Below are 20,260 nucleotides of genomic sequence, written 5' to 3'. Positions count from 1 at the left end.
TTTAACCAAACATAAGAAGTGCCATAGGTATTTACAAACTTAGCCCAAGCTCTCCTGGGATGTCTTTCCCATATGGTAGTACTTACCCTCATCAGTTTTACATCATATGTGAAATTATGCGATTTGGGTAATTGGGATTCCTTTTGAACTCCCTTAATCGTTGCTGATCTGCACAACATCTCCCCAAATTTAAGTCCTGTAATATTAACCAGTCCAAAGAAGCTCCTCCCACAGACCCTCCCAGCAGCAAATTGATTCTGGCTCTTCATGCTCTTCAAACTTCACATCAGCAACCAGGAGAACCAAAAAGCTTCAGGGACAATTCTAAGCACTGGGAATCCTGTGTGTGAGGCTGTGTGACCATCATCACCAGAGCAGAGGAGAGCTAGCAAGGGTCAACTGAGCTGCCACATGACTCTGAGACATGATGAAGAAGAATAGAACATGTTGTCACCCTCCAGTGACTGCTTTCATGAACATATGCAAAATTGTTGCACATGGTCTCCAGCTCCTTGTGGCATATCTCTCCCTCAGACCAGGTTTCTTTGCTTGCACCCATTTTATGCTGTTTACGGACATTTCTTGATGCTTTGCTTTAGTCTTCCACAGCAGATACCAGCTGGAGCGAGTTTAACTCTCTCTCTCCCCTAAGGTTTCTTCCAGTTGCCTGGATAAGGCAGAATTTTGTATCTTCAGCTCAATTCCCTCAAAATAAAATAAATAAATACAATCTAAGTCATTTCTTCAGTTTAACAGGGCCAAAAGCATTCACCAGTTTCCTGCTGTGGGACATCACCAGTGTAATCACAGGAATTAAAGGAGAAGGAAACCTAGTTAGAGTACTGCTTGTGCTGAATTATTACTCAAAGCATATAATCTAGTATCATCCCTCTCTGACTTTAACAGTTTCAAATTTCCATGGGATCCTCCAGAAGACCTGATTTAAATTCAAAGTTTGCCCTGAAAACAGGGCTGGCCCAGATGACCTCTAGACATCCCTTCCAAAAATCAATTATTTCATGACTCTTAAACCCAGACTTCCAGCTGTGACTTTATCTGCACTCAAAAAGGTTTGCAGCAATACAGCTATATCCTGCTCAATATATGCCGGCATCTACTGGCAATACAACATCATATTCCTTATTCTCTAGTTGCAATGTTTCTCAAACGAACGCAGCATGTTCTCATTCTTTTAACTAAATAACCAATAACTGGAAAATCATCCCCTCCCCACCCCCGGCAAGGCTGCACCCACACTTCATTATTTTGCTAGCAGATCCACACCAGTTTGGAATGGGACTTTTTTTAATGTACTGTTTGAGTACAGTATTACTCAGACACAACAGGAAAACATGAAGTCCATAGTGGAGATTCTAATGACATGATCATAAAGAACCATCTTCTCTCTGCTACAAAGATGCTTCACAGATTAATGTCACCATGAATATTGTTCACCAGATACCAACCCCATATCACATTCATTCTTATACCAAAACTTTGCTGCTGGGACAATGTTGGTATCAACCAAAAAAATTACCCTTTCTTAAGTTTCATTCTTAGCTCATTTCTCTTGCATCAGCTTCGACAGTGAAAAGGTAGAAGGGTAAACTAAACATAAAACTTCTTTTCTCTCCCAGTATAATTGCATTAGTAGTTTTGGGATTAGATGCAGGCTACTTGAATTTGACTGCTGCTGCATAAAAGCTGGCAAACAAAATCTTCTTTTTACAGCCACGTCACATCCTGGTGTTGGATGACAAACTAGGCTTTAAAATCCCAGTAAGTTGAACTTGACTGGCCCATGTGCATTGAAATAAAGACGTAATACTGGCTTCCTGGAGATCGATGGATCTATCTAATCTAATAAAACTCTAATGACCACATTACAATTTTACCAGAGAGCAGCCCAATTCTTGACTTCTGTGATAAGAGACAATCCTCAGCCACTCCAAATATGATCATATGGGATAAAACATTAATCCAAGGCTTCAACTACTCGTGGTTACAACACTCTAGGGCAACAGAGCAGGCAGACCTGGTGGCCAGCCCAAAATGCTTACTCAAATACAGCAAAGTCTGTGGTTGAACCTTGAGAGCTGAGCCAGGAGGCAGCTCTGAGCCAGACGAAGCTCTTCCAATTCTTAAAGCTTCTTCTCCTGATAACTTGACATACAAGTTTTTGAGGGTGATGTTGCACCACAAAGAAAAGTTTGAGAAGGATGTTTCAGAATTTTGTGTATAAAATGAGAGGAAATATAATAATAAGGACAGCAAAAGAACAGGCAGAATGATGCAGAAATCTTATTTTAGGATTCTCAGACCTAAAGCTCCATTACACAAACACTGTTTTCCTGCACACAATTTATTTTCAAGGTCCCTCTGCAAAAAAAAAAAAAAGAAAAAAAAAAAGCTGCCTTTATTCTTTTGTGTCTATATTCACTGTCTTGCCTGTGCCACAGCTCAGTACTTGGCTTCCTACTTCAGTAAGGCACTGCCAAGCAACACAGAGCTTATCCATCAAATAAAACGATTAAGGGACTGGAGTTCTCAGCTGCTGGAGACATACCGGAATCAGGCTGATCAAGACAGTTCCACATATGACAAAGGAAATCAAGACAACAAGGGATTAGAAGGGTAGAGGTGTTAAAGCAAGAACAGGCTGTTTGGATGCTGATGCTGGCTGTAAACAAGAAGGAACCATGCAGAACTAACGTTCAGCTCAGCAGTTAGGTATCAACAAGACCCTAGTGAGACCAAATGGGACCACGGCAGCATATTGACACATGGATAATTGTATTAGCTTTGCAGAGTGTTGTGTGTGTATGTTTCAGCCTGGGGAGAAACAGCAGGGATCTGAGCTCAGTGGGAAACTGATATAGAGTGAACAAGGAAACAGTGCAGAGCTTGAGGTCCTACCCAGTGAGGCTAGGATGGGTGTAGGTGGGTTTATTTACAATGGGTTCCCTGCATTTCACTTCTCTTCTAAAATACCTGTGGTTGCAGGAAGAGCCAGCTGCCGTCACCCCTGGAAGAAAACATATCTGCTACTGGCAGTCTGAACCCCAAGCTATTGAGAGGGTTTCTGTGAATAGAAAAGCAAGCTGCAGCCCAGAATACAGGCATAGCATGGGCCCCACTCAAGGACATGAGCATGGTCTTGTGACACCTCAAGGGGCTGGCAGTATGAACCAGACTTTGAAACTGCGATAACTAAAAGGCCAGCAATTAATGGGAAGGAACTGTGTCTAGGATCAAAATCGTTAATCCCTGATTCTTTTCCTCCAACCTGATCTACTTAACTTTTTCTCCCTCAGATCCCAAGCCATCCTAGAAATCAGAGTCTCAAGTATGACAAATCCCTAGATGATTTCTTCTCCTTCCTGAGCACTGCACCAACTGGTGCTTTTTGTGGCAGCTCAGCCCATGGCACCTTGCAAATAATCAGGGGAAACAGCCTTTTTCCTATGATAAAACCTATATCCTAACACACAGAAGAGTGATATTGCTGCCAGATGGCTGGGAACTGATGCTGCAGAGAGATTGCTAATGGAAGCAAGATATTTGAGTGTATTAAAACTGTACAAAAGGAAGTACACAGACCCCTAACTATAAACAGTCAGGAACATTTGAGTTTCACAACAACAGGTGATTTGACATCATCAAGACATGAGCACCCCAATATATTCTTGTTTCGCTTTTGCAAAACAAAGCAAAAATAAATCTTTAGAGTGCTTCCTCCTTAAAGAAGCTAAAAGCCTTCAGTACTGTCAAGAAAGAGAAGAGGATCTCTGTAGATTACCAAATCCTGCTTTTAGCAGGAGACTGGACTATCATCAGCACTGGGTAAGGCTTGCTGTGCTTTTATCCTTGAAAACATCCAAAATGGAGAACCCCCTGCTGTCCGGTGACTTGTTTAAGTGCTGCACTATTTCCCAATGAAAACAATTTTCCAGCGCTCCAGCTGAACCTCCCAATCCACTATGTATGTCCATGGCACTTTATTTTGCTACCTGTAGAGAAGCATTTGGCTCTGTCATCAGCTACCCCTGGCAGTAGTCACAGGCTGCCACTTACCACTCCTTTGTCTCCTCTCCATTAGATACAGGAAGCAAAGCTCCTCTAGCCTCTTCTTGTAGGCCATGTGCTCTAAGGTTCTTGATTGCCCATCTTCTGGACCCTCTCCAGCTCTTCCATATCCTAGTTCAGCTGGAGAACTCAGGATTGAATAACAGCCTCTCCGGCACAAAGTAAATATGAAAAATAACTAATCTCAGTCTACTGTCCAGGCATCTCCTGAAGCAACTCTGTATCTAGCTTGCTTTGTTGGCAATGACAGCACACATTGGATTCATATGTGACCTAGTGTTTACTGCCTACTCCAGGTCCTTCCCTCAAGCAATAAATAAGAACAGAAGACATATTTTGAGACGGTGTCTAAGTTGGGAATGCTCCAGAATGTCCACGGCCACATGGACTCAACAAAACAACTTATAGCTCATTGAGAAGACAACTGTTAAAAGAGGGGTGTTCTGGAAGCATAGAGAAATGGGTGAAGAAGAATTATTAAGAGCAAAGGCAAGCATGACATGACACTCTGGAGCACATCAAGATAAAGCTCCATTTAGTAACTGTTGGGCATTAGTTCTGCTCCAAATAGAAACGTGTGACTGAAGACAAGTGCTTGAGATTTGATTTTCAATTCTTCTTTGAAACTCCTAAAACCACCACGCACCAGCTAGGAAACTGTTGTGCTTCCCTTCTACCAGTGTCCATTCATTCAGGAACAGTGGTACTCAAAGCTCTGGGAGAAAATTCCTCAGCTGGCACAAACCACAATGCCAGCAATGAAATTAACCCAGCCAGGCATCCACTCAGGTCTTGCAATTTTGCTCATTACATTAAAAAGCTAACTCCAGTTGCTCCATCACTATCACACTGGTGTCTTCTGTTTCTGACTACCCAAGTTAATCCTTTATTCCCCTTCCCAGAAATCAGTATGAAGTTTTGTTATGGCAAAAGTTTCCATACTAGACTGGCCACATCAGTTCCCTAGATGTGAAACGGCTCAAATCTGACAGTATCCAGGAAGACATTACAATGCTCATCTATCTTCACTGCACTTTCTCAAAAGAATATGTGGGGACGTGGAAGAGAGGAAACAAATCATCAGCAGAGGGAATTTTTGGAGTGAAGGAAGAACCAAATTCTTCATGTATCTAGAGACAGTGACACTGATGCATTTTAGCCACTGCTGGCAAACACTTGCATTCTGATTTTGAACTACACTAGGGCAGCCGGGCCATAGAGCTGGTAACTGCACAAGCAGCTCTGTTTATCAAATCCCCTCTAATAGTTGCTACCACTATTTCACAACTCTAAGGCAAAGCATGTCCCCACACAGAACTAAGCCTCTGATAGGCATTTCAGCATGCCTTTGCTATGCAGCGCACATATTTTTCTTTCAAAGTAACACAGCTGCCAGCACCTTAATCATTCCATGGGGGCCTTCAGCCCCCCATCCCCTTAAGTGCTTCATTACCTCCAGTGCACTCCTGCAGAGCTCACATCCCAGGTAAGCTGTGTGAGCACAGCTCTCTGTCAGCTAAAGAAGGCAGACTGAACTGCAGGAGATCAGAACCTGTGCAAACCAGGTCTATTTACCATAACTCTTCATTCCCACAAGTTTGGCCTCATTTATTGCAAAATATCTAGGACAAAAGGCAAGACAGCAACAAGAAACCACCTTTGAGACTGAAATTATTGCATGTTTCTTTTCATGAGATCCTGTGGGAGAGAAGATGCTTGCTCCTCTGCATGGACTCTCTAAGGGGCTATGGAGACCAGCCAAATAACATTAACTGAGGCACCTGAGTTGTGGGTACATCCCCAAAGCTTTCTTGTTTTTAAGTTAGAAACTGCTGCCTTAAGTCATAAAAATACTATGTTTTGAAATTGTATTATGTTCTTGGCACAGAAAAAAAAAATAAATCGCAAATGCAACCAATACAGAAACTTGAGCTGCCCTTTGTTTCTGCAGGACTTAAAAGACTAAGGGGAAAATCTAAGCAACAAATTAAACTGATCCATGGAAAAATGGAGTCTGTTAGGACTAGTATGCAAATACCTGTTTTGAAACTAGCTTGCACACATGAAGGCACAACCTACCCTTTGAAGTTTCTAGGTTGCTCCCATCAGGTTCCTTGAGATGACACTGCTGGAGATGTCATCCTGAGAATCAGTTCCAAGGCAAGTCCCTTTTTAATGCAAGCTACATCAGGGCCATTTTTTGTGAAGCAACACCACAAGGGAACAGCTTCACCTGCTCTCTTCATGCCAGCTCTGCCCTCCCTGCTATGCAACCCCCTCTACAATCCATTGCCTTTCCAACTGAAGCTATGATCTAATGGCTTATAATGATGCAGAAAGGCTATTTAATCATGCAAGGAATACAAACATATACACATATGTATGCGTACACATGTGCACATCCCTGCTTTTTTGATTCTACATAATTTGCTCAGGAAACTGGTAGAGGGAAAGAATAAGGAGAGGAACCAACAGCTGCTCACATGAATCAACACTTCCAGGCTCTCTCTTTTGCAGCTCATCTCACTCATACTTGTGGTTTCAACATGTGATTCACATTAGACCCCTCTGCCCACCATTTGATGGTTCTGCTAAACAGATGTGAATTTATTTAGTTACAGAGCCTGCTCTTTACACTGCCTCTTTGTAGAACAGATGGGTTTTTCTTGTTTTCCTGCTCAACAATATTCAGATAACAATTGTACTCAGCACACAGGTTTGCCTGATGATTTCATATGAAAAAGAACAACACATGAATGCAGGCATGATCTCACAGGAGCTCTTCAGCAGCTAGGACACACCATGAGAGGCGATTGTACTGATGGAGAATGCCAAACTGCAACACCAGCAGCACTGAAAGAAGCTCAAGACCTCTAGGATTCCTGAGGCCAGACCCATAACTTCAGGCAAATGAGAGATGCATGCTGCACCTAGCAGGGTACAGAAGATACAACTTCACCAACTGCCCATCACAAGGCACGCTTCCTCACACAAGAACTATGGAAGAGCGAGCAGAAGGGCAAGCTCCTGCAGCAGTCATGGGGACATGAAACCATGTGCATCTCCAGGGACTCCTCAGCATGATGAAATAGCCTGGAAAAGCTATTTGCTCCCTGTGTGGGCATTCTTCTTTCTGCACTGAGAGTGCCTTTGGCAATGGATGAAGCAGAACTGCACAAAGGCCCTCTCAGAGCAGAATAAGACTGCCCACATGAGAAGTATGCTCAGAACAACTATTGCACTTTAAATTCACACCCTGACTTTGTTTCACAATACTCTCCCTGTGCAGAAAGGCCCTAGGCTTCAGATTCAATTTCTGCCCATATTATCAATAACTGAGCACTGCTCTCATCTGAGGGTAGGCCTATACAAAAGGCCAAAGTACAATCTGTGAGAAGAAAGATGAGCTTCACACTTACTTTGCACTATCCTGTATATGGAGGTACGTCTATATTGCTTTTATAACTGAACACTGATGACTTCATCCCAGCAAATGGCGCTGCTATGTGAGTAAATCATCTCTGCTTTACCACAGAAACCATGCACAGGATATGTGTACATGGTGCACATGAATGTCATGCCCACTCCTGTGCAAGGATCTAATCCCTTACAAAAAAATGCAGCCCCTCAGTCACAGCTTCACCCTCTATGCATTGCCCACCTGTTATAAAAATGACCTCAGTTTTTAGGATAATCTACTCAGGACTTTCATTAACTGACCAGGAAAAGAAAAGTTACGTATGTACACAAACACTTTAAATGTGGTTACATTAAAATCTGGTTATCTGGAGAATGAGACTCCAAGTTTCAGAAGGGAAGCAAAAGTAGAATTCTCTGCTTAAAAGGCACCCCAGGACATAGCCATTAACATCCCTCCCTTGGGACCCTAAAGGTGAAATGCTAAAAAATATGTGTGGCTTTCTTTTGGGCGTATGTGCATACAATTAAGTAATATTAAAAAGCCAGTAGGCATTAGGCAGGGTTTTTTTTTACTGCCTAACAGAATAAAATAAGAATAAAATAATAAGTGAAAAGGACAGATGAGCTCTTGCAGGGTGACAGGCACTTCCAGCTACAAAGCACCTTGTGTCTTCTAAGAGTTTTTTCTTTCTTTTTTTCTTGATAAGCTCTGACCTACCACAATGTAATTTTAATTCCTATTAATGACCATGCTATCCAAATATCTGTGTATAGACCACACACCAGAACTTCACTTTTTTGTACATCTTAAGAAGCAGCAAAGCAAATCACTGTGAAAGAGAGACTTTCATAAGCATAAAGCAAATTTACATGCCCAATTCCCAAATGCTGGATGCCTAACCTTCGGTGTCAGCCTTCAGTAACTTTCTCCCAGCAGCCAAACAATGTGCTTGCTTTCATTCATGTAAGTAAAATGAAATTCCTTCCCACTTCATCCTACCTGCTCTGCAAACCTGGTGGGGTTGGTGCGTCTGCTGGGGCAGGACTAAACAGAACACAGGATAAAGAACAGGGCTCTCCTGCCGTATCTCTGGGTTATGTAGGAAATCTTTCCAGGTATCACTCTCCATCTGCATCCTCCCTTCCATGTCGCCTCCATCCAGGTTCTGGGGACAACATTCAGGCCCTTCTTTACAATACTTTGAGCTCAGGGACAAAAAGTGCTCTGTCAGGGCTATCCCACTGCACAGTACACAGGGCTGAAAGACATCCAAAATGCAAAGTACAGATATACGGATTTCAGTGGAGGGCTAAAACTGAGGGGTAGTTGGAGCTGTCTCAGTTGGCAAATGCTCATGACGGATGGCAGTGAGCTGTTCAGTAGAAAATGAAGCAAACATTTTGAATGCCCTCCTAAAAAAGGAACAAATAGGTCCAACACTCCAACAGAAGGGGATTTTTTGCATCTCTGAATGATAGTGACTCGCTTTTATGGCCTGCGGCTGCTTGGGAAATTCAAAGCTATTACTCTAAAGAATTCATCTGGACAAGCTTTATGGCTTTGATTAGTTAACTATTTTTTAATGCTAATCCACTCCTGTGATATTTGTCCTCCTTTTCCCCATGTGCACAGAAGCACAGACACAGACAAATACTACACAAAAGCAAACATTAGCTAGATGAACAGACAGGAACAATGACATCCAGAGCCCATAACCAAACACCAACTTCATTTTGTTACGTTACATTCTTTTCTATTCTAGCAGCTCAAGATCCTTTGGCCCAGGATGACCTGCTAATGGAAATCAAGGAATCAAATTTCAATGCCCAGCAGGTATAAAGCTTACACAGTGATTTGGCCACAACTATTCTCACTCAAGTAAAAAAATCTAAATAATTTCCCCTAAAAGTTGCAATAAATTATGTGGCTGAAAGACCTTATCTGAAACTTGATACAAACCGCTGCAAGTAGCCCAACTGCTATCTTGTCCTCCAGATGAGCAAAAAAAGGTGCAGAAACAGTGATTTGCAAAGACTAAAGATGAGTCAAGAATATAGCTGAAGTTACTGGGCACCCATCATCTTACTGGAACTGCTCTTCAGTAAAATGGAGATCAATTCCAGGCTTATACTAACACTAACACTTAGTGCACAACACTAAGCAAATCTCCATTTACAATCTCAGCATAAAAACTTGTGTCCTTGTTTAGGGCATGAAAGTCTAACTGTGTACCAGGAACACACTAAGTATCTAGGCCAATAGTCAATTACTTGTCATGGTGGTGGCACCACTGTGGCATTCTATGACATACATAACAGTCAATACACAAAGACACAACCCAAGTAAGGGACAATCCCTGTTCTGCAGATCGTTTGGTATTCAGGCTGCTATCTAAACTTTGTTGGTTGCCTCTGGGTAACAGATTCAGGCAGTATTTCCTGTGGCAGAGAATTACACAGGCTGGTTACCCTCTGAGGAAAAATGAAGAAATCCTGGAAGCAATTTTCTGTCTCAATTGTTCCCAGAGCACAGGAACAGTCTTTTAGCCCTCTTCCTATTTTCTGCTCAATACCATCCAGGCTCAGTGGGCAGAATCCATCACAACAACACCTTGGTCTGGGTCCTGGAAACACCCACATGAAACTTTACACAAGTAGCCCTACTAACTTCAAATATTGTTAGACTTGCACTTGGCCACAAAGTTTTAGAGGACAAAACCGGATCAGAACAAAGTAGGTGACAAAGTCAAAGTACCTGGGAAATGTTCAGTCCTAGGTAGGACCAGGCTTCTCTCAACAGCATAACACAGATAAACAGTGTTTCTGATGCACATTTCTTAACCTAGCTCTTTCAAAATTCATTTCCAGATTTTTCAAGGAGATTAGGAAACAGCAGCTGTACCTGAGAATTGTGCATCACAGGTAGAGCTCATAAAACAACAGATCACTTTCTCAAACTAAAAATTCCATTACTGGGGAGGAGGGGTGCTGTAGGAAAAAGCACAGATACTTTCTACAGGAGAAAAAAAAAACAACACCACTCCATTTTTAAGAGAAAAATCTAAATGCCAATGGCTTTCTACCAGAGCCTGACAGCATTCCCATGCAAAATTACCACCCCAGCACTGACAGCATTTGAGGTGTGAAAAGCTGGTTTCTGTTTCCTGGAGTGCCCATGCAGACCACACCTAAGAGGCACCACCATCCCAGTGCACTAGGGACTCCCAAGCTGTATAGACTGGAGATGTGGTTTGGCTGTAAGACTGACCCAAGAGGGGGAAAGGACTGGGTACTGCATACCAAACCCCACCACTCTACTTATGTGGCAGCAGTGACTCCAAATAGAAATTTTTTCAGCATTTTGACAACAAATACTTTTCACCCAGGGAGACACCCACACTCAGAATCATTCAATCAGAACCTTATTTTCCATCCAAGAGAGTTTTGATAGAAAATGTTGCATTTGCCCTAATCAATGGGGCTTAAGCATCAGTCAAAATATTTTCTTGAACTGAAACCTTCAGTACCAGAGTGGGAGAACAAGCTCTTTAGATAATCTGTCTCCAAAGGCAGGTACTGACCTTTTTTTAATAAAGGTAACATTTAAAATACTGTTACTTTTCACCCAATGCTGCTGGGACAGAGGGAGCGAAGGGGGCTGCACGCCTGCTGCAGAATCGCATGGCCAATCTTAGTATCGCTTAATTTTCAAATGAGGAATTTGATAATAAACAACCTTTCCCTTGTACGCAAACATTTCTAATTTCATGCCCTGCTAATCATACATCTGTTAGAGCTCCTTTTCTATCCGCTGCAGTAACAATAACAAAATAAAAATCAACTCACTAACAATGTGGTTTGTCTAAAATGAAAATTGAATAATAATCAATTGTCCTCTGCAGCACGAGGGAATGCAGCAAGCAGCAACACTCACTCGATGGAGGTGACAACCACATGGTTTTAAAAGTGACAACTTCACTCTGTCTTGCCACTGGCCCTTGCTGCTGGCAGCCCCTCTGTCATCAGTCCTGCTGGTATAAGAGACTTTTTGGGACTGGCTTCACCAGATGGCATCTCTCATGCTTCCTGGTGGTCCACACCAGGCCCCACCACCAGCAGAGTCTCTCATGCCACCATTGCCCTACCCACCAGCCACATCCTTCCCCCTTCGCTTCCCCTCTTTATTTTTTCATCTCCTCCTCTATCATCAGGATATTACTTGTGAGAGATGCGACAGCAATGACTCTGCCTTCCCAAATCTTTTACCACTGGTGAGACCCTGTGGGCCTCAGTGTACCAAATTTCAAACACATTCAGCTCCCTTGTCTGTGCCTTCCACATACAAGTTTCGAACTAAACAGCTACTCAAAAGTGCACTTAAATATGTGATTACACCCCTTAAATCAAGTTCTGATCCCTTCAATAATGTTAGCAGAAGGGTTAAGGCTATTATTTAATAGACATGCCCATCTGAAACACCAAGTTAATCAGGCTCCAAGAAACACGCACAATCAAGAAGACCATCTGATTTGACTTAAAGAAGAAAGTTTTTAAGATGACATACCAGAACAGATTGTCCAGAGAAGCTGTGGATGCCCCATTATTGGAAGTGGTCAAAGCCGGGCTGGACAGGGCTTTGAGCAACCTCGTCTAGTGAAAGATGTCCCTTCCTATGGCAGAGGGGTTGGACTAGATGATCTTTAAAGTCCCTTCCAACTGAAACCATTCTCTGATTTTATGATTCTAAGATTTCGTGTCTTGCATTGCCCATACTCTTCTTTTTTGGACTGCTGATACACACCTTTTGGCTTTTTAGACTCTTCCCATTCCCATAGCTGTGCTGGGCCAACTCCAAATCAGAAATACTGCACTTGTAAGACCTACAAAACAGTAACTCTGCAAGTTTTAATAAGCAGAACCCATCTGAAGGCCCAAGCAAGGTAGCACAAAGATGTTACGGGCAGAGGTACATGGCTCTGCTACACCTTAGATTCCCTTCTGGCCTCCAAGTCTTCATGTGAGCACACCAAACCCTTTCCTTCCAGAGGTGTTTTCTGAAGCCTAGATGTTTTCTAAACCTACATAAGCTCTCCCTTGTCTTCATCATGAAGAGCAGTTGTTTGAGTAATCGGCTTTAGGGAGACTTGAGAGTTTTACTAATATCAATTAATTACTCCCATTTTGCAGATAAGCAAACAAAAGAATAAAAAAAAGGGGGGGGAATATTCTGGTCTAAATTCACAGAGGGGGTTCAGAGAACAAGCACACTCCTTGACCTGGGTCCAGGGTAAGCCAAGCCACTGGGGAAGCCACTTGACATACCCAGCCCCTTGCTTCTTCCTCCAGGAGCAACACCAACCCTGTCCTGCACAGCAACCCCTTCAGCTCACTAAGGATGCACAAGCATCTTCTGCCTCGAGTTCTTTATTTTACTTGTCCCTTCATGGTAAAGCTACAGGGATTAGCAATGTTACTGTACAAGCCAGCTTTTATTACTAAAGAGACAGTTTTACCCCAGCTGCTCTAAATGTGGAGTTATACCTAGAGGCATCAGTGCTGCTTAGTCAGGGCTCTCATCCACCAGTGCTGCTGCCTGAGCCCCAGCACACAGCAGACTTGGGGCAAACACTGGGAACACAAGGTAAAGGTGATCCAAACCAGGCTATACCTAAGGCCAGGTGACCACAGTCAGCACAAACACAGGTAGTGATACATCCCATCTGTCAATATACAAAAGCATTCAGCTCTGCATCCTTCCAACCTCTAATCAAAGTGCATTCAGTCAAACAACCCTACCAGACTCTACAGTGAAAAGGGAGGGGGAAAGAATAAAAAAAGACTTTGTTGAGCGAAAGTACCGAGACACATTTGATGTAATAGTCATATGATTAAAAAACTGTCATATCAAAGTTTTCTGCAAAGTAGGAACACTCTGACAGTTCATATTTTAAAAACTGACATTTTGATTCATTACTGTAAATAGCACTCTGTATTAAATATTGTGACAAGGCATACAGTGTATTTTTTGAGCTCTATAACATTTAGGAAGTACTGGGTTTTTTTTTATTTTTTTTTTTAAAGCATGTATAATATCAAAAGCAGCTAAAGCAGAACTCCAAGAAAGCTTCTAGAGGAGAGAATCATTATTTCTGAAATAACCTACTTCCCTGCCATCATCTCAAGCACTGCTGGGAACTTAGGCCCACAAGGATCTTAATGTACTGTTTGCATAATAAAATAGGGAAATGTCTCATGGAACAAAAGAGCTATAAGGAAAGTGGCTACATTAAATAATGTAAAATTACTCACTACCAAATCATCCTGAGTTGGCATAAGAGGAAGAACACTAAAAGGTGCTGAATTACCACTCAAGAGTATCTGAGAGTCCAGGTTCATAACCAAGATAAACAATGTGACGTCCAAATGACTGCCCAAATGTACATCTTGCTTATCTCTTCAGTCTTTAGCCACGTGTTTTGCCCCCTCTGCTGCCTCACAACTCATGCTTATGTCTATAAAGGATAAAATTGACTTTATGGCCAAAACAAGGGTTGGGTACACACAGGCAGCGGGACCACCTCTTCTAGCAATGGTACAAACTCTGACTGATTGAACCCGCTCATGAAATCATTCCTGAGTTCAGTTGTTGCCTATCTTTCCTGACACTCAGAGACCGTAACATCTTTCTCAGCACAGCTCTGTTTTGTCTATTTAGACCATGAGCTCTTATTGACAGGAGGTAATGTGCATGTCTGTGCAACGAGACCTTAGCCAGTCCCCTAAGACCTTCCGAACCTAAACATGGGCAGAGAGCTGCTACAAACCCCTGCAACCCGCCACAGCCGTGCCCATTGCAGGCAGAGATAGGGCAGGCAGCACTCCCTCACCGCGAGGGCAACCAGTAAGGGATGTCTAGATGGAGTTGTCAAAGACTTCTTCTTGCACAGGTGTCCACGGCAGCGCAACTCAAACTGTAGGGATGCTGACAGCCACCAGAACAGACGCACCAACCAAGGCCACTTAATCCCCTTACCATTCCCAAGCTCTTACCAGCTTGTGGATCCCTTTCTCTGGATCACCAGTATCAAAGCAAACAGGACTGTGCCCATAAGTAGTAATGAAAATGTTTTGCATCTTCTCAAAAGCAGCCGCAAAACAGAGAAATTAAATATAAATGCTCCAGCTGACACAAAAAAAAACCTTGACGGAGCAGCAGAGGTAAAACAGAGGCTGCCTAGCCTGTTTTCAAGATGCTCAGGTGTTATTAGGACTTCAGTCCAGGGCTTTAGAAAGAAAAATGGTTACCATTATCATTATTTGCAGTCAGCTGCACGTGAAGCTCTGGGCTCAGTCTACTGAAAGAATGGATATGCTGCCATAAACACAAGCCTGGAGCCTAGTCCGGGATATGGTGAAGCAGTCACACACACCAAAGATGGATCACAACACTGTTTTAACAGGGGTCTGATCCAGCACAGCCAGCAGTTCCCCAGAAGCAGCTACACACCACTCACATGCTGGAAATCTTGTGGATGTGTCTGCATGCCAGCAAGTGTGGCAGTAGTAGTGGTCTAGCCAGACACCCAAAACATATTGGCACCACTATAATCTGTCCATTCACCAATATGTTTTCCTAAAAACACCCATATGCTTTTCCTGCAGTTCCCATATGCTTTTGCAAAGAGAAACAAAAACATTTTGTTAGTTGTGAGCAATTGATTGCCACATATTTCACAGAAGTCAAGTAGAAGAACAACAACAAAAAAAGCAGTCAGCTGCTTCCCCCTCCCTTTCCTCTCTGTTCATGGAGGGAGCTGTGAAGAGCAGGAAAAAAATTCAGCCCACAGCAAAATACACACAGAGCTCATTTTTTGCACTGAAAGATATTCTAGGAATTACAGGAGGAATCTTCATTAAAAACAGGCTATCAAAGAGCTGGCAGCCACTGGCATACCAGACAGTAATTCAGTGTTGGGTGTTCAACTCTGTGCTCGGCACTAGCTCGGGTCCTCACCATGGGTAGGGCAGCCCACAGGAATTCGGGCTCCTGGAGAAGCACGTTAAACAAGCCTGTGGTGGGGCGGACAGTGTAATAAAGAGGTTACAGCATTTCCGATTCACAAGACAGCTCATCTGATGCCATATCTATCTATGCTTGCAGTTATAAAGCCCCCACTCGTGTATAGGGCTTCCCAGGAAGATACTACCTTGCTAATGCAAATCCTGAAGCAGTGAGCATGCGAGGGGAGCAGGCAGGCTGCTCAGTTCAATGGAGGAGGCACGTGGGTGTACAAGTATGCATGTGTCAAGGCTGGAGCATGTAGGAACCATAGCTGTTCAGTTAGAGACTCATTAAGAAATGCGACAGACCTGAGGCCAGTGTTCAAAGAGGAGAAGTGTAAAATATTTCTCTGGAGAAAGATTTGTCCATGTTCTTCTTTACACAAATAAAATTAAAGAGGGAATCATAATATAGCCGAATCAATTAACTTTTGAAAAGCCAAGGGCACTGCATGCAAGAACAGTTGAGAGGGGCAGAGCTTTGTTACAGGACACTTGAAACTGTGTGTAGCCTTTCTTCTCTGGAAAAGATATACAGCTACTGCTACATGAAGTTCTGGTATCAGCCCTGTCTTCATCATGCTCACTGTTATGGGCACACAGTTGCTTCCTTCCCAAAATGGTCATACATGTACCTGCATATTGCTATAACCCTATGCATGAAGGGCTTGGGGTCATCTTTGTGAAGACTACCAAAAATACACTGAGGGCATATGCCAAGGACTACTGCAGTGCTTGACTTGGAAGGTACAGCCTTAAGGTAGGTGTTTGAGGCTGACTGTCTATGTCAGAACAGCATGCACCCTACTACCAGAACAGCATGTGCCCTACTACCAGAATATAGATTTTCTCTGTTCCACTGTTCTTCCACAAATTTAATGTGGAATTTAAATTTTGTAAAGTTAGTGTTCTGTTACAGTGATCTAATCTCACACAAGTGTAATGAGAGGCCAGATGTAACAGGTCTAGAGGCCAGTTTTCCACAGAAACAAAGCTGAAAACTCAGTCAAGAGACGAAAAATCAACCTCTTGCACAGGACCCTGAGTATGAAACAATTTGTCAGAGACAGCTTGCTTGACAAGATAACATTTTATGACACATTTTTCTCCTGAGAAGAGTTGTAAGCACCTGAACGTCTGACTTCACAACTCATAAATATATTGATGTTATTGCTTAAGTTTTGAATAGAAAGCAAAATTAACACTGTCCCACCTAGTTAACAGTCTGTAAGGATGGGCTTCTTCCTAGATTTCATATTTACAGCAACCCACTGAAACAGTTTATTAGCCAGAAAAGCTGCTGCAGAAAGAGTGAGACTAACAGAAAAGCTGCTATTAATCTTCCATAACCCAGCAACTGGGAAGACCAGGCCTTGAACCAAATTGTCCCCTCTCGCTATTAATCTCCTGTCCTCTGTTCATTAATCCCTTGTCTGTCTTTGTCCTTCAACATTTATTAATGTTCCCACCTGTTTGCAGTGAACAGTGGGCTGAAACCTCATCTAGCCATAAATTACACATTAAAAAAAAAAAAAACAACAAAACACACCAACAACCAAAAAAAAAAACCAAATCCCAAACAACTAAAGCAAAACACACCCACCCCACGCCCCCCCCCCCCCCCAAAAAAAAAAATATATATATTATAAACTTATGTGGCCTCCAGCACTTGTACCACACATGGCCTTCTGGTGCTGCCACTTGGTGCAAGGAACCATCACCACAGCAAAGACTTCCCAGATCCACCACACCCTACCAAAGCACATCTCCTACAGACCTTCATCACGGCCATTGAGCTGTTCTAAACCAGCTACCAGCAATCCCTGTTCATTCATTCTACACTTCCCAACAAGCTCACTGCTTTCTTCCCCCAGTTGACTTTGTAGCATCGCTTTTGCCTCCTGGGATGGCATACCTGACAGAGGCTTGAGGACAAACATACTGCTCTGACACTGCTCCTTTTTTGCAGCCTTACGCTTTCTGCAACTGAATCATCCTATCATGGGATAGGCACAAAGCACAATGCATGTCATAAACATAATCTGGCAAGGGACTCCTACAAGAGTTTGGGGTAGTTTATCAGGATGATCCTTACAGTCACAGTTAAATATCTCCAAGTGAATTTGATGGAACTGGCAATTCTAAAGAATGAATTAATTTGCTCCTCACATAATTTGCTATTCAGGTTATTCTTAATAGGCTTATATCCTTTCTTGCTTTTGTCCACTGAAGCATGGTTAGATTAAAGCTTGTAATACAGCCAACTCTCCATCACCAGCTGGGAGCATACCCAGGATGCAGAGCATCCATGGATGCAATGTGAATTCAGGTCCACAAGTAGGAAAGTCTCATTCAAAAAGTAGTCAAAATAATACAGTTCACAGGACCATGCAATCATTCCCATGCAACACGCCCATTCCCAAGAGGGCCTGCATGTTTGCTGCTTCCAGACCTGGACCCAGAAATAGTAAAATCACCTCAAGCCTCCTGTTTAGGCTGGCCTCCCACCACCCTGAGCTTTGGTGAAATGACTATCACTTGCTGAATGACCGAACATGGTCTCAGGATCTTTCCACTCCCTTTACATTCAGCAGTTGGCAAAAGCCCCATGACCTGATCCATTCCGCACCTGGAAGCAAGGTGGCCCTGTCAGGCACTCAGGCAGATGTACGACAAGCTTTTCCAAGGGACCTCTGTGGGTGCAAACAGAAAGATCAGAATCAATGTTTTGTTCATTGTAAAAGCAGAAAGTGAATCAAGCTGGCTGTAACACCTCACCAAGAAAAGAGCCCCAAAATGGCCCTTAATGCCAGTTACCCTCCTGTATGGAGCAGAGCATAGCTTTTTTCCCCCTCTGATACAACCCATGTGTCAGTCTGTCCCTTTTTTGACCCATGTAAGTGTTTTTCACTCATTTGCAGTTTATATCAGAACAACCAGAGAAACTGAAGTTTATTTGGGAGGGAAGCTACTTGTTTCAAATCACTGTAGAGCTTGTGAAAGGTTCTGACCTAAGGGCTGCAGGTAACAAAGTCTCTTTCAAAGACTGACCAAACACCCTTCTGCTTCTCATGCTTAAAGGGCCTCTAAGAAGAGGCCTCCTCCACTGCTCAGGCCAATGGTGAGTCATGCCCACAGTGCTGGCTTTGCCACACGAGCACCAAGAAAAACTGAAGCTGAGAAGGGATGCATTAAACATGCAGCAACTGTGGAAAAAGCAGTAGGGTAAGACAGCTTCAGCCCTTGCTTCCTTTTGGGTGCCTCCAAGGATGCCCAGCTAAAAACAAAAACACGTTTTTCTGTTACCACATGCTGCTTTCAACCAGCAGCCTTTCTTACTTCCAGCTTATTGATATCTAGCCTACCCTGGTGTTATCTGTTTCCCTTCATCTCAGTCCTGAAGAAGAAATAAACAAGCTTAAAAAATACTATCAATAATTAGTGGGAAGTCCAGTTCAGCCCCACCTGCTCCAGTTCTTCCAGCCCACCATGTTTCTGGCTATCCCAGGCCCACAAGCTCCTCCTAACTGCACCTGCAACCGTATTTTCCTAAAGTCTAATTATCTCTTAACAAGCATGGCTCAGATTAGCCAAGGAGTTAAACATCACTGAAGAGGAGGAGAAACATATCTAGCCAGTCACATACATTAGTTTTTAAGGAAACCAGGCTGAAACCGACTAGCCCAACCATCAACAGTCTTTGCTCAGGAGAACCGGGTCTGGCAGGGCAGCATCTTCACTCTCCCGGTCCACAGCGGAGGAAGGGGAGCACAGAGAACTGCAGCAGTTGCTTCAGATCCACACCAAAGCCCAAGAAGCACAGAGAAATTTGTTGAGGACCTGCCCACACACACTGGGTATTCCTTTCATATTTGCCGTGACAAAAAAGTCACGTTAACATTTTTGCAAGCACTGGAAGCCGATATCAAGTAACAGCAAAAAGGCAGACAGGTGTCCTGACCAGAGGAGACAGCATATGCTAACAGTTTGGAATTTATTATTATTGTTAATTTTTAAAGGGGAAATAAATCCCAGAGATTTTTTTGTGCATGATACATTTTCTGCTCCCTGTTTGATGTTGCTTTCAGACTTAAGACTTCAAATAGCTAACACTAACCTCAAGCCTGCTTTAAACTAATGCCCCTTATGTGACCAGGAATGAATGCATGGTGAATCACTTATGCCACACACAGTGGGGGTGATGAGCGGTGGCCCATGTCTCCCAGTTGCTGTGTGAACACAAGTACACTGGGGGAAAGGAGATTCCAGCTCTCTCTGCATCACAGCCTGATAATTCTGGAAAGCACAATCTTCAGGCCAACAGCCCAGCCACAAGCAGTCAGAGAGGACAATGTAGCTACTGGCATCTTCTGCAAAATATGTGTGTGTGTATATATATATATAAAATCTGCATAGGCTGCACTTCCATCCTCTCTGCCTGCCTTTGGGAGATGCTTAAGAGAAGCTGCATTTTAATTACTAGCCCAAATCGAGGGAATCTGATTTTGACAGCAAGTGAAAGAGAGCAACTCAAAGTTACAGACTTCAGGGTATGTGGGTCCCTGGTCTTCACTATTTTGCTAACATTACTGCTTCCAGAAATTAAGTCAAAACCCCACTTAACTTCAGAGAGGTTGCAATTTGCATCTAAAGTGCTGCCTAAGACTCAGTTATAATAAACAGATACAGCTCC

The 20,260-nt window shown here is 43.0% G+C and overlaps 1 protein-coding gene across 8 annotated transcripts in view; it reads right to left on the bottom strand.

The window, feature by feature from the left end:
• LPP (LIM domain containing preferred translocation partner in lipoma) overlaps nt 1–20,260 on the bottom strand; it is a 353,500-nt gene that overhangs the window by 231,326 nt on the left and 101,914 nt on the right. For 6 of the 8 annotated variants that reach the window (XM_062606306.1, XM_062606305.1, XM_062606310.1 and 3 more), the window contains one exon: nt 18,197–18,260. The exons of 1 other annotated variant lie outside the window; for it this stretch is intronic. The gene's annotated coding sequence lies outside the window, so the exon portion shown is untranslated. Of the gene's footprint in view, nt 1–35; nt 706–18,196; nt 18,261–20,260 lie in introns of all 8 variants that reach the window. One more of the 8 variants, XM_062606312.1, reaches the window with a different exon arrangement.

This window comes from Pezoporus occidentalis, unplaced genomic scaffold (genome assembly GCF_034315485.1).
Source record: "Pezoporus occidentalis ecotype Australia unplaced genomic scaffold, CSIRO_AGI_Poc_V1 ctg95, whole genome shotgun sequence".
Taxonomy (NCBI): domain Eukaryota; kingdom Metazoa; phylum Chordata; class Aves; order Psittaciformes; family Psittacidae; genus Pezoporus; species Pezoporus occidentalis.
This window is presented reverse-complemented; position numbering and strand designations above follow the sequence as displayed.